We start from the raw sequence: 11,945 nt of genomic DNA on the forward strand, positions 1-11,945 counted from the left end.
CCCCGGCTAAGTTCATGGCGGCATCCCACTATGCCTACAACACCTTGAAGATGCCTAGGCCACTGGGAGTCATCACCATCCCATAATATGAGAAGGATGCAATCATTTGTGTGGACAAGATGTACCGGGACACGGTCACGGCAGAGGCAGCGGCAGCAGTAGTTCCCGCCAAGGAAAATAAAGGAAAAAAGAGAGATTGTAGGACCTCCGGGAAAGAATCCAGGAAGCATGCCCCCTCCAAGTGCACGGCACCCGTTGATGACGTGTCGGAGTGTTCCAACAGCAAGAGATCCAAGGTCGCTGCACCCCAAGTGAAGAAGGTCCCAGCAAGGCTGGCTGGCGTTGATGGTACTTTCACTATCAGTGCCACCCTCGATGACAAATAGGAAAGCATGCTCATTGCCTTCATGTGGGTGAATATCAATGTGTTTTCTTGTCAACCATATGATATCACCGGTATTTCTAGGGAGGTAATCGAGCACCACCTTGCTGTCTGCCTACACGCCCGACCTGTCAAGCAAAAAGTCCGGAAGCAGGTCTTGGAGAGGTAGCAGTTCATTGCGGAAGAAATCAAGAAACTTGAGGCAGCTGGTTTGGTCAGAGGGGTGTTGCATCCCACATGGTTGGAAAATCTAGTGGTAGTCCAGAAGGCTAACGGGAAGTGGAGGCTTTGCATAGATTTCACAGATCTCAACAAGGCTTGCCCGAAGGACCCATTTCCCTTATCACGTATCGATCAGATCGTGGATTCCACTTCAAGGGCAGTCCAGATTGGTTTTGAGCCACAGCTGGACAGAAAAATAAAAGCTTATATGGATGACATTGTGGTCAAGACCAAGGATAGAGCCACCCTCATTCAGGATTTCAAGGAGACGTTTGCTAATCTGTGCAAGATCAATTTGAAGCTCAACCTGGAGAAGTGTGTATTTGGTGTTCCCTCCAGCAAGTTGATTGGGTTCTTTGTGTCCCATCGCGAGATTGAAGCCAACCCCGACAAGATCAAAGCCATCGAGCAGATCCATGCGCCAAAGATAGTTAAGGATGTGAGGCGTCTCACAGGATGCGTTGCCGCGCTAAGCAGAGTCATCTCTGAGTCTGCCGAGCGTGGCCTGTTGTTCTTCAAAATTTTGAACAAGGCAGGGCCTATGAAGTGGACCCCAGAAGCAGATGCAGCTTTGCAAGAGTTGAAGGCTTACATGTCCTCTGTGCCCACCTTGGTTGCTCCCAAACCCCAGGAACCGTTGTTGTTGTACTTAGTGGCAACCAACCAGGTGGTCAGTGCAGCCTTGGTAGCGCAGCAATAAGTGGATGAGGCAGATAATGAGCAGGGACCTGTAGAGTCAAAGAAAGATCATGACAGCATTGGGCACGGTAACGAGAACAACCCCAAGGACGTGGCAAGGAAGAAAGTGATACAGCGCCCAGTGTACTTCGTTAGCTCCCTATTACAAAGGGCTAGATCGAGGTACTATGGTGTGCAGAAGTTGATCTTTGGTCTCATCATGGCCTCAAGGAAACTGTGACACTACTTCCAAGCCCATGAGATCACGGTTGTCACTCATTTCCCGTTGCAAAGGATATTCTGAAACCCTGAGGCTATCGGAAGAATAGTGGAGTGGGCTTTGGAGTTATCCAGTTTTGGTTTGAGGTTTGAGAGCACATCAACTATTCAGAGAAGGGCATTGGCAGAGTTTATTGCAGAATGGACGCCAACCCCTGATGAGGAAGTGACAGAGACAGTTATCCCCGGCAAGGAATCGCCCCAAGAATGGATTATGTATTTTGATAGTGCTTTTTCCCTACAAGGTGCAGGAGCTGGCGTGCTTCTTGTCTCCCCCTTCGGGGAGCACTTGAAGTACGTCATCCAAATGCACTCTGCTCGGGAAGAAGCAACCAACAATACAACTGAGTATGAAGGGATCCTTACCAAGCTCAGAATTGCAGATGAATTGAGAATTAAGAAGTTGATCATTCGAGGAGATTCACAGCTTGTGGTGAGACAAGTCAACAAGGATTACCAAAGTCCATTGATGGAGGCATACGTCGAGGAAGTGAGGAGATTGGAGGAGCGCTTTGACGGATTGCGAACAGAGCACGTACCCTGTGCGGAAAACAGCATAGCTGATCATCTGTCAAAGTGTGTTGCGCAGAAGTTTCTTGTGGAACCAGGGACTTTTGTTCTCCATCTCACTCAGCCCTCCATATCCCCAGCAACAATGGCCCAGAAAAGAAGAAAGTTGGACACCTCTAAGCCTCTCCCGGTAGAGCCGTCCGGTCCTGGAAGAGACCCTGCCGGAAACAACTCCTCACAGCCTGCTGGACCACACCCCAATCGGGCCCATGGACCCCCCGAACGAGGCTTGTGCTCCCACAGCAGAGGAGGTGCAGCTAGTACTCATTGCCGAGCCCCATGCTCCAACTTGGGCAAGGCACATTCTCCACTTCCTCCAAACCGGAGAGCTTCTCGGCGACCAATATGAAGCTGAAAAGGTAGCCCGAAGGGCCAGTATGTATCAGTTTGTCGATGACACTCTGTACAAAAGGAGACCCAACGGTGTGAAATTGAAGTGTGTCTGTCGAGAAGAAGGAAAGGAACTGTTGGGTGAGATTCACAAAGGAATATGTGGCTCCCACATTGGATCAAGGGCATTAGTTAGGAAAGCATTTCAGCAAGGATTCTATTGGCCCACAGCCCTGCAAGATGTGGTAGAGCTAGTCATGAAATGTGAAGCCTGCCAGTTCCATTCCAAGAAAACACACCTGCCTGCCCAAGCTCTTCAAACAATCCCTCTATCATGGCCATTTTCGGTCTGGGGGCTCGATATCCTTGGCCCCTTCCCACGAGCAATAGGGGGCTTTGAATTCTTGTCTGTTGCTATCGACAAGTTTACAAAGTGGCTGGAAGTGACTACTATGAGAAAGGTGACTGCTCAGTTAACTATCAAGTTCTTCAAAGATCTGGTGTGTCGTTTTGCAGTTCCGGCAAGGATCATTACCGACAACGGCACCCAGTTCATGAGTCGTGCCTTCATGCAATATGTTCATACCCTCGGATGCAAGATCTCATTTGCCTCTGTGGCACATGCCCAGAGCAATGGACAAGCTGAGAGGGCGAACGCTGAAGTGCTGCACGGACTCAAGACAAGAACCTTTGATACGCTGTAGAAACACAGCAGGTGGTGGATCGAGGAGCTGACGGTAGTTCTATGGTTCCTCAGAACGGCACCAAGCCAAGCTACCGGGTAGACTCCCTTCTCCCTGGTCTATGGGGCAGAAGCAGTTATCCCAACGGAACTCATTTATGGGTTGCCTTGAGTGCTTGCCTATGATGAAGTAGCGCAAGATCAGCATCGGCATGACGACGCTGTGCTACTCGAGGAGAACCGTCTCTGGGCTGCTACGCGTGCTGCACGCTATTAGCAAGCCTTGCGTAGCTATCATAGCCACAGGGTTCATGCCTGGTGTTTTGAGGAAGGTGACCTTGCCCTTAGCCGCATTCAGTCCGCCAAGGGTACAAACAAGTTGTCACCGAAGTGGGAAGGCCCTTACCAGGTAGTATGAGTCACCAGACCTGGTGCAGTCCATCTGGAGATCGGAGATGGCACTCAATTGCAAAACTCATGGAATATTGAGCATCTCCGCAAGTTCTACCCATAAGGCGTGCCCGACAGCCACCCTTTTGTACAGGCCTTGCCTCAGCTGCATGTAACCCCTTGTACAAAGCCAGGGCGATGACGTGTGCAAGAGAAAATAAAGAAGCGCTGTGGGGGGCGACCAAGATTGCATGCATGCATGAGCATTCCAAGATCACTGCATAAGCATTTCGAGCATTTGCATATGCATATAGATAGGATCGCATCCCATCTACATGGAGCTGCATAAGCATTTTATGAGCATTCTCATCTGCATGGAGCTGCAGGTTCCTACTGTGAACTTGGCTTTGACGAGGAGTTGAGAAGATTGCCCGACACTGCGATCCCCGGCAAGCCAAACAGATAAGTCCTACCTCCTGTCCCTTAGTGTTATGTAAGCTATAACTTGTGCATAAGAAAACCTCGCCTCTCTTTTGAGACTTAGGTGCTCCTTTCCCTGACTCGAACATTGCTTCGATCAGGATGGTCGCAATAGCCTTTGGTTAAAAGAAGTTGGCGGGGGGCTGGTCCCTTTGTCTGTTACCCGGTAGATGTAGCTCTCCGGCAGACAGAAAGGGTGCCCGCAGGATAGCCTGCCGGGAAAAACTCGTTTATTTACATTAAAGAGGCATCTCACCTCTGCATGGACATACACATGCACGGGTTCCCGGCAAGGTTCATCTTTTTTGTTAATATGCCGATAACAAGTACAAGCATTACAGAACGCAAACACGGACTCGAGAGATTACATTATTTGAATTAAAATTTGGCAAGTGCCTACAGATTTAAGATTGAAAAAAGATAAGTGCCCTGTAATGCCTTTACCCTTGTCCATCTCCTACAGGAAGAGGTCGAAGAGGCTGGCGGCGGACCCAACTGGGATTCGGCGCCTCCCCAGGATCAGGGGGCGTCTCTCCCTAGCAGGGAGGAAGAAACCAGAGGGCAGGCGTGGATGGTGACGCTGCCGGAGGACCACACGGGTGACACGGAGTCACCGGCAAACACGACTCGTCGGAACAGTCGCCCCATTCTTGACGCGTCGTGGGTTGCCGCTACCATCCGCATCACTACCACCCGAAGACCTCAGTGCGGCCGTCCCGTTGGACGCCATGCTCTCTGGGTCTTCCCACAGAGAGCATGGTCGTCCCCAGAAGCCCTGACGTTAGAAGCCACTGCACGTCCCGGAGGCGTGTATGAGAACAAGGAGCCCTCCTATACGGCGAAAGAACGGCGGCTAGGAGGAGTTGGGGTCACCTTCGCCAATGGCGACTTCCTTCCATAACCCCTCCTCGGCGCCGTGAAGGGGAGCAGAATGGGGAGCGATCGACTACCACATGCCATGCCCGCCTTGAGCCTCGACATGGTGTCGTTCGCATCCCCTCCCACCGGATCCAAGGCCACAGGCGGCATGGCAACAAGCACGCCGGGGTTGCTGCCCCCGGCATTGTCACCGCACCGACCGAGTCCTCCTCTCAGATCCAGGGAAGACTTCAAGATAGATCCTGGGCACGGCCCCAAGCTCTTTTTATCAGCATAACCAGAAGAAGACAGAAGAGGAGGAATGCGAGGATGAGTGACTCCGTCCTCCTCCGCCCCTCCCTTTTATAGGAGAGCCGAGGAGGGGAGCCGCTCCCTTAACGGGCGGCCACCGTCCTCTTCCTCCAATTCAAGATGACCGAGCCCTCGCCTTGATGCTCTCCCATGCCACGCGCCTCCACCGCGCGATGCATGCAGCATACGTGGCTAAGGATAAGGGCATGGTGGGAAGAGTGAATTGGTAGTTTCTACCCCATGCATTAAAGTCATTCATGGGCCATTACTGGAGCGGCCCCACCACTATTGGCTTTAGATGACGCATAGGGAAACCTGAAACTGGCCCGAAATCAAGACTAATGAAGAAGCAACGAAGACCTCAAGAGACCAGCCTCTTCAGCAACCCCGCCTGTGCACCTATTAGGCCCTACCCCGACGACGCTCGGTAGCAGGTTCGGGGCAGGCCCGGGGGCTTCTGTCGGTGCAACAAACCCTGGGTTTTTTGCCAGACTGTGCACAGGCACGGGATCAAGATTGAAGCACTAGCCCAAATCAGGATCCAAGAGACTAAGAGATTCGAAGGACCAACATACAGATCAAAGGGACCAGGATCAAGCCAGAGAAGCAAGACACCACCGAGAAACAGGCCTCCTTTGCCGGGAAGGCGAGCCCGGCAAAGGGTGAGGCCGCACCCAGAAGGAGACGGCCAAGGCATCCTAGCAGGGACTGTCGGGACTCACGGAGACGAGACCACCTCACCAACCACTCCAGCACGACCCACGTCGTCGATCAGTGCGGTGTCAAGCCGCAGAGTGACTAAGTGATGGCCATTTGACACATGGCGGCCTCTCTCTACCGAAAAAACCCACAGATGACACTCGTCCTGCGACGTGTCAAACAAGCAGGCATGGAGCTGGCAAAATGGCCCGGCAAGCCTTGCCGGGCATCCAACGATGTGACGTTGGGTGGTGCAATTAATGCGCCCTATCAGCCGACAAAGTTAGGTATGATAGCAATGTTTGCTATCTTATTAGTGCATAATGACTACTTTGCCATTGTGGTAACCCCTTGATCTATAAAAGGAGGCCCATGGCAACCATAGAAAAGGTTAGAAGGTTGGATAACTCACACCCTCATACGTGTGTAGCCACTGCCGCCCTGATGCAACCCCTGCCGGGCAAGTGTACTACGCTCCACCACCACTTTTCCACCATCAATCCACCAAAGCAGTAGTAGGGTTTTACGCCTCATGGCGGCTTGAACCTGGGTAAAATTGCCTGTGTGATATCTGTCGCGCTGCCCCATGCTCGTCTGCTCTTTGTGCAACGCGACGTCCCCCGCTGAACGAGCAAGGGGCCCTCTAGTCCCATAGGTGGGTGTGCTTTCCCGTGACACAAGGGGACGAGCACGTTGCACAAAGAGTGGAAAAGCATAGCGCAGCACGGTAGAGATTGCACGGGCAATTTTACCTAGCTTCGGGCCGCCGAGAGGCGTGAAACCCTACTCCTGCTTCAGTGGATTCATGGTGGAGTGTGGTGGAAACGCGGCGCTCTTGCCCGGCAGGGTTGCCTCGAGGCGAGAGTGACTACGCACATATGAGAGTACAAGGGTCCGAGTCCTTTCTATGGTTGTCATGGGCCTCCTTTTATAGATCAAGGGGTCACCACAGTGGAAAATTAGTCATTGTGCACTGATTAGATAGCAACAGTGCTATCATGCCTAACTTTGCAGGTAGGACAAAGTGCATTAAATGCACCGCTTAGTGTCACATCACAGTGTGCCCGGCAAGCCTTGTCGGGCTGCTTTGTCAGCTTCACGTCTACCTGCTTGACACATCTCTAGATAGGTGTCATTTGGAGATGATTTCCATGGGAAGTCGCTGCCATGTGGCAGGAAACGGCCACCTAGTCACCATGGGGCATGACACCGCACCGATCGATGACTTGCGTCGATGTGAGGTGGAGTAGTGGAGCCTTGGCAGGGTGGTTTGACTTCGTTGAGCCCGGCAAGCATGTCGTGGGAGTCTGGAGACTCGTTCCTTTGGGGCTACCTCGACCTTGCCAGGCCTGCCTGCCTGACAAGGGAAGTTTTCCCTTAGTAGTGTCTTGCTTCTCATGCCTTGACTTGGTATTCTTGATCCGCCCTCTTGATTCTTCAAAGGGCAGGTCTCTTGGGCTTAGTCTAGTCTTGGATGTTGCAATCTTGATCTTAGGCATGTGCATAGTCTGGGCAACATACCTAGGGTTTGTTTGCACTGACAGGAGCCCCTGGCCTGGCCCGAACGCGTTGCCGGGCGTCGTCGGGGTAGGTCCTAACCAGTGCATAGGCAGGAGGGCAGCAGTTGCTCGTCCTCAGGTCAGTTTCTGGTTCTCCCGTGTGTCGTGTAACGCCAACTGCAGTGTAGGAGATAATGGGCCATGATTTGTGGATTACACATGTCCCATGTTCACGGGGCAATAACTGCCACCCCACTACCCTTCCCATTCCAAGTGCTCCTGCCACGTGTATCGCATGCATTGTGCAAGGTTGGTGGCGGACGCGGAGGGCGCGGGAATGGCCGCCATGGCAGAAAGCCAGGCGTCATGGATTGGTGCAGGGGTCGGCTTTGATTCTTCGAGCCGTTAATGGCAAGGGGGAGCCAGACTGGTCGAGCGGGGCGGCCACTTTCATGAAAAAAATCTAGCCCCCTGCCCCTCCCGCCTATAAAAGGGGGCGAGGCGCGAGACATTTCTCCACACTTCCTTACCTTTCCATTCTTGCAACAGTCCCCTACCCTTCGTGGTGAGAGGTCGAGGATCCGGCCCTACTCTAGTGGTGACGAGAACTTTTGCTCGGCAGCGTCTCCCTCCTTCCTCCAAAGACGCGGGGGCAGAACCCGCTATGAGAGGGAGTGGGAGGGGGCGAGGTCATGGTCGGTCGCACGGGGCCGAGGAGGACGAGGTGGCGCTCTGTTCGCACCCCCACTAACCTCTCCTACCCCGATGGAAGGCCACATCGGAGACCAGCCTCTTGAGTTCGTCATTAGGCTGTATAAGCCTCCGCGCGATCACCTCCGTCTCCCCACCCCATTCTCAAGGGCGATGGAGCTCGAACAGCCGCGTGTGTTGAAACTGGACACGAGGGCCCGCGAGAATGGCATCATACGGTTGGATGTGGATTTCCCCGCCCCTCATGTCATGTACTTCCGTTGTGGCTGGAAGACCTTTGCCCATGCCCATTGCCTGTCGGAAGGGCACGTCCTCCATTTTAAATTAATGGAGGCCAATTTCCTTTCCATCAAAGTTTTTGGGAGCTCAGGTGCTCGCTTAGGGTGCTGCACGGAGAGCTCGACCGACGATAAAAGCTCCTCCTCGAGTGATAGCGACGAGGAGGACAGTGACGGCAATGACGATGGCGTCGACCAGGAGAGCGATGATTCTGACTTCGGCTGAGAACCAGCCGCACCATCACCGTTAGGCGGCGGTACCACCATATGCACCTCCATCTCTTCTCCAGCAAGGTGATTTGCCGAGGAGTTGGGTGCAGGGGTGGAGGTGGTGCCCCTGGCTCCTCCAGCAGCCTTCCAGCTGGGCCCCGACATGCTTCCTCATGGGTTGCAACTTCGCTCGCCCTGCCGCATCCTGCTGGCCCTGGTGGTGGTGGATGGGTCATCTCCACCAATCTCTTCACCATCACCTTCGTCCGCGCCTTCCCGCTCCTACCGGGCTACCTCTCCTGGAGCCTGACAGGGTCAGGGTCGGCTTCTACCTAGGTGCCCCTTTTGCTCTCTTCGCCTCCTGCCGTAGTGCCTAGGAGGAGAGGGACAAGAAAGGGCATCACGGGGCACTTATCGTTTTTTAATCTAAAATTTGTAGGCATTTGCCAAACTTTAGTTCAAATTATGTAATCTTTTTTATCCATGTTTGTGTCCTGTAAGAACTGTACTTGTTGATCAGCATATTAATGAAAAGGACAAACTTTGCTGGCACTTGTGCATGTAACATGTCCATGCAGAGGTGAAATGCCTCTGTACACTCAAGTAAACAATTTTTCCCCGGCAGGTTATCCTGCCGGTACCCTTAGTTTGCTGTCGTGGGGCTAGGCCTACCGGGCATAAACCGTAGAGAGGGACCAGCCCCCCCCCCCCCCCCCCCCCCCCCCCCCCCCCCCCCCCCGCTAACCCTTTTCTCCAAAGGCTACTGCGACCACCCTGGCCGAAGCAACGTTCGAGTCAAGGAATGGGAGCACCTAAGTTTCAAAGGTAGCGGGGTTTTCTCATGCACAATTCTTTACTTACAAAACACATATGGATAAGAGAGAGAACTTATCTGTTTGGGCTTGCCAGGGATCGCAATGTAGGCATGTCTTCACTTCTCCTCTTTGGGAACAAGTCCACTATAGGAGTCTGAAGTTTTATGCAGATAAAAATGATGCCACATGCGATCTTATCTACATGAACATGCAATGCTCATGATATGCTAATGCATGCATGCAACTTGTCGAGGGCCCCCGGCGCTTCATTTATTTCTGTTGCTCAGGGTCTGCGCCTGGCTTTGTACAAGGGGTTACATGCAACGGAGGCAAGGCATGTACAAAAGGGTGGCTGCCGGGCAGGGCCCAATAGCCGCGCCTTATGGGTAGAACTTGTGGAGATGCTCAATGTTCCATGAGTTTTGCAATTTAATCCATCTCCGGTCTCCAGATGGACTGTGCCAGGTCTGGTGGGTCGTACTACCCAGTAAGGGCCTTCCCACTTAGGCGTCAACTTGTTTGTACCCTTGGCTGACTGAACGTGCCTAAGGACAAGGTCGCATTCCTAAAAACACTGGGCGTGAACCCTGCGGCTGTGATAGCGACGCAGAGCTTGCTGGTAGCGTGCACCACGCATAGCAGCCCAGAGACGGTTCTCTCGAGAAGCACAGCATCATCACGCCAGTGATGTTCCCGCGCTACTTCATCGTAGGCAAACACTCGAGGTGATCCGTAAATGATTTCCATGGGGATAACTGCTTCTGCTCCATAGACTAGGGAGAAGGGAGTCTGCTCGGTAGCTCGATTTGGTGTCGTTCTGAGGGACCAAAGAGCCACCGGTAGCTCATCGATCCATCGCCTGCCACACTTCTGCAGCTTATCAAATGTTCTTGTCTTGAGTCCTCGCAACACTTTAGTGTTTGCCCTCTAAGCTTGCCCATTGCTCCTGGGATGAGCGACAGAGGCAAATGAGATCCTGCTTCCAAGGGCATGAACGTATTGCATGAAGGCGTGGCTCATGAATTGGGTGCCATTGTCAGTGATGATCCGGGGAGGGACTCCAAAGCGGCACACCAATCCTTTCAAGAACTTGATAGCTGACTGAGCAGTCACCTTTCGCACGGCTTCTACTTTCGGCCACTTTGTAAAGTTGTCAATTGCGACGAACAAGAATTCAAAGCCCCGGTAGCACGGGGGAAAGGGCACAAGATGTCGAGCCCCCAGACCAAAAACTGCCATGATAAAGGGATTGTCTGAAGAGCTTGGGCAGGCAGATGGATGTTCTTGGAATGGAACTGGCAGGCTTCACATTTGGTGACTATCTCAACTGCATCTTGGAGGGTTGTGGGCCAGTGAAATCCTTGCCGAAAAGCTTTTCCAACCAGAGCCCCCGATCCGATGTGTGAGCCGCACATGACTTTGTGTATATCTACCAACAGTTCCTTTCCTTCTTCTTGTAAAATACACTTCAATTTCACACCGTTGGGCCTCCTTCTATACAGCGTGTCATCCATGAACTGATACATACTGGCCCTCTGGTCTACTCTTTCAGCTTCTTCTTGCTCTTCGGGGAGTTCTCCAATTTGGAGGTAACGTACTATGTGCCGCACCCAAGTTGGAGCCTGAGGCTTGGCAACGAGGACTAGTGGCACCTCCTCCTCCGTGGGAGCACACCCCTCGACCGCAGGGACCGGTGGTCCAGCAGGAGGGGGTAGCTCAACGACCGAAGGGGAGTTGTTCCCACCAAGCTCTTTGCCGGGAGCCTCGAGAGGTTCTACCGAGAAAGGCTTGCCGGAGCCCATTTTCCTCCTCTTCCGGGCCATTGTTGCCGGGGATACGGAGGGCTGAGTCAGATGGAGAACAAAAGTCCCTGGTTCCACACGAAGTTTTTGCACAGTGCACTTCAACAGGTGATCAGCAATGATGTTTTCTACACGGGGTGCATGCTCTGTTTGCGGCCCATCAAAGTGCTCCTCCAACTTCCTCGCCTCCTTAATGTATGCCTCCATCAATGGACTTTGGTAATCCTTGTTAACTTGTCTCACCACAAGTTGCGAGTCTTCGCGGACGATCAGCTTCTTGATCCCCCCTCTGTTGAAATCATGAGCCCGACAAGGAACCCTTCGTACTCTGTAGTATTGTTGGTAGCCTTCTCCCGAGGAAAGTGCATCTGGACGACGTACTTAAGGTGTTCCCCAGTGGGAGCAATGAGAAGCACGCTAGCCCCTGCACCTTGTAGGGAGAAGGCACCATCGAAATACATGATCCATTCTTGGGGTGCTTCCTTGCCGGGAATAACTATTTCCAACACTTCTTCGTCAGGAGTTGGCATCCATTCTGCAATAAACTATGCCAATGCTCTGCTCTGAATAGTCGATGTACTCTCAAACTTCAATCCAAAGCTGGATAACTCCAAAGCCCATTCCACTATCCTCCCGGTGGCCTCGGGGTTTCTGAGTATCTGTTGCAAGGGAAAACGGGTGACAATCATGATCTCGTGGGCTTGGAAGTAGTGGCATAGTTTCCTTGAGGCCATGACAAGGCCAAAAA

This window comes from Triticum urartu, chromosome 6, assembly GCF_003073215.2.
Source record: "Triticum urartu cultivar G1812 chromosome 6, Tu2.1, whole genome shotgun sequence".
NCBI lineage: Eukaryota > Viridiplantae > Streptophyta > Magnoliopsida > Poales > Poaceae > Triticum > Triticum urartu.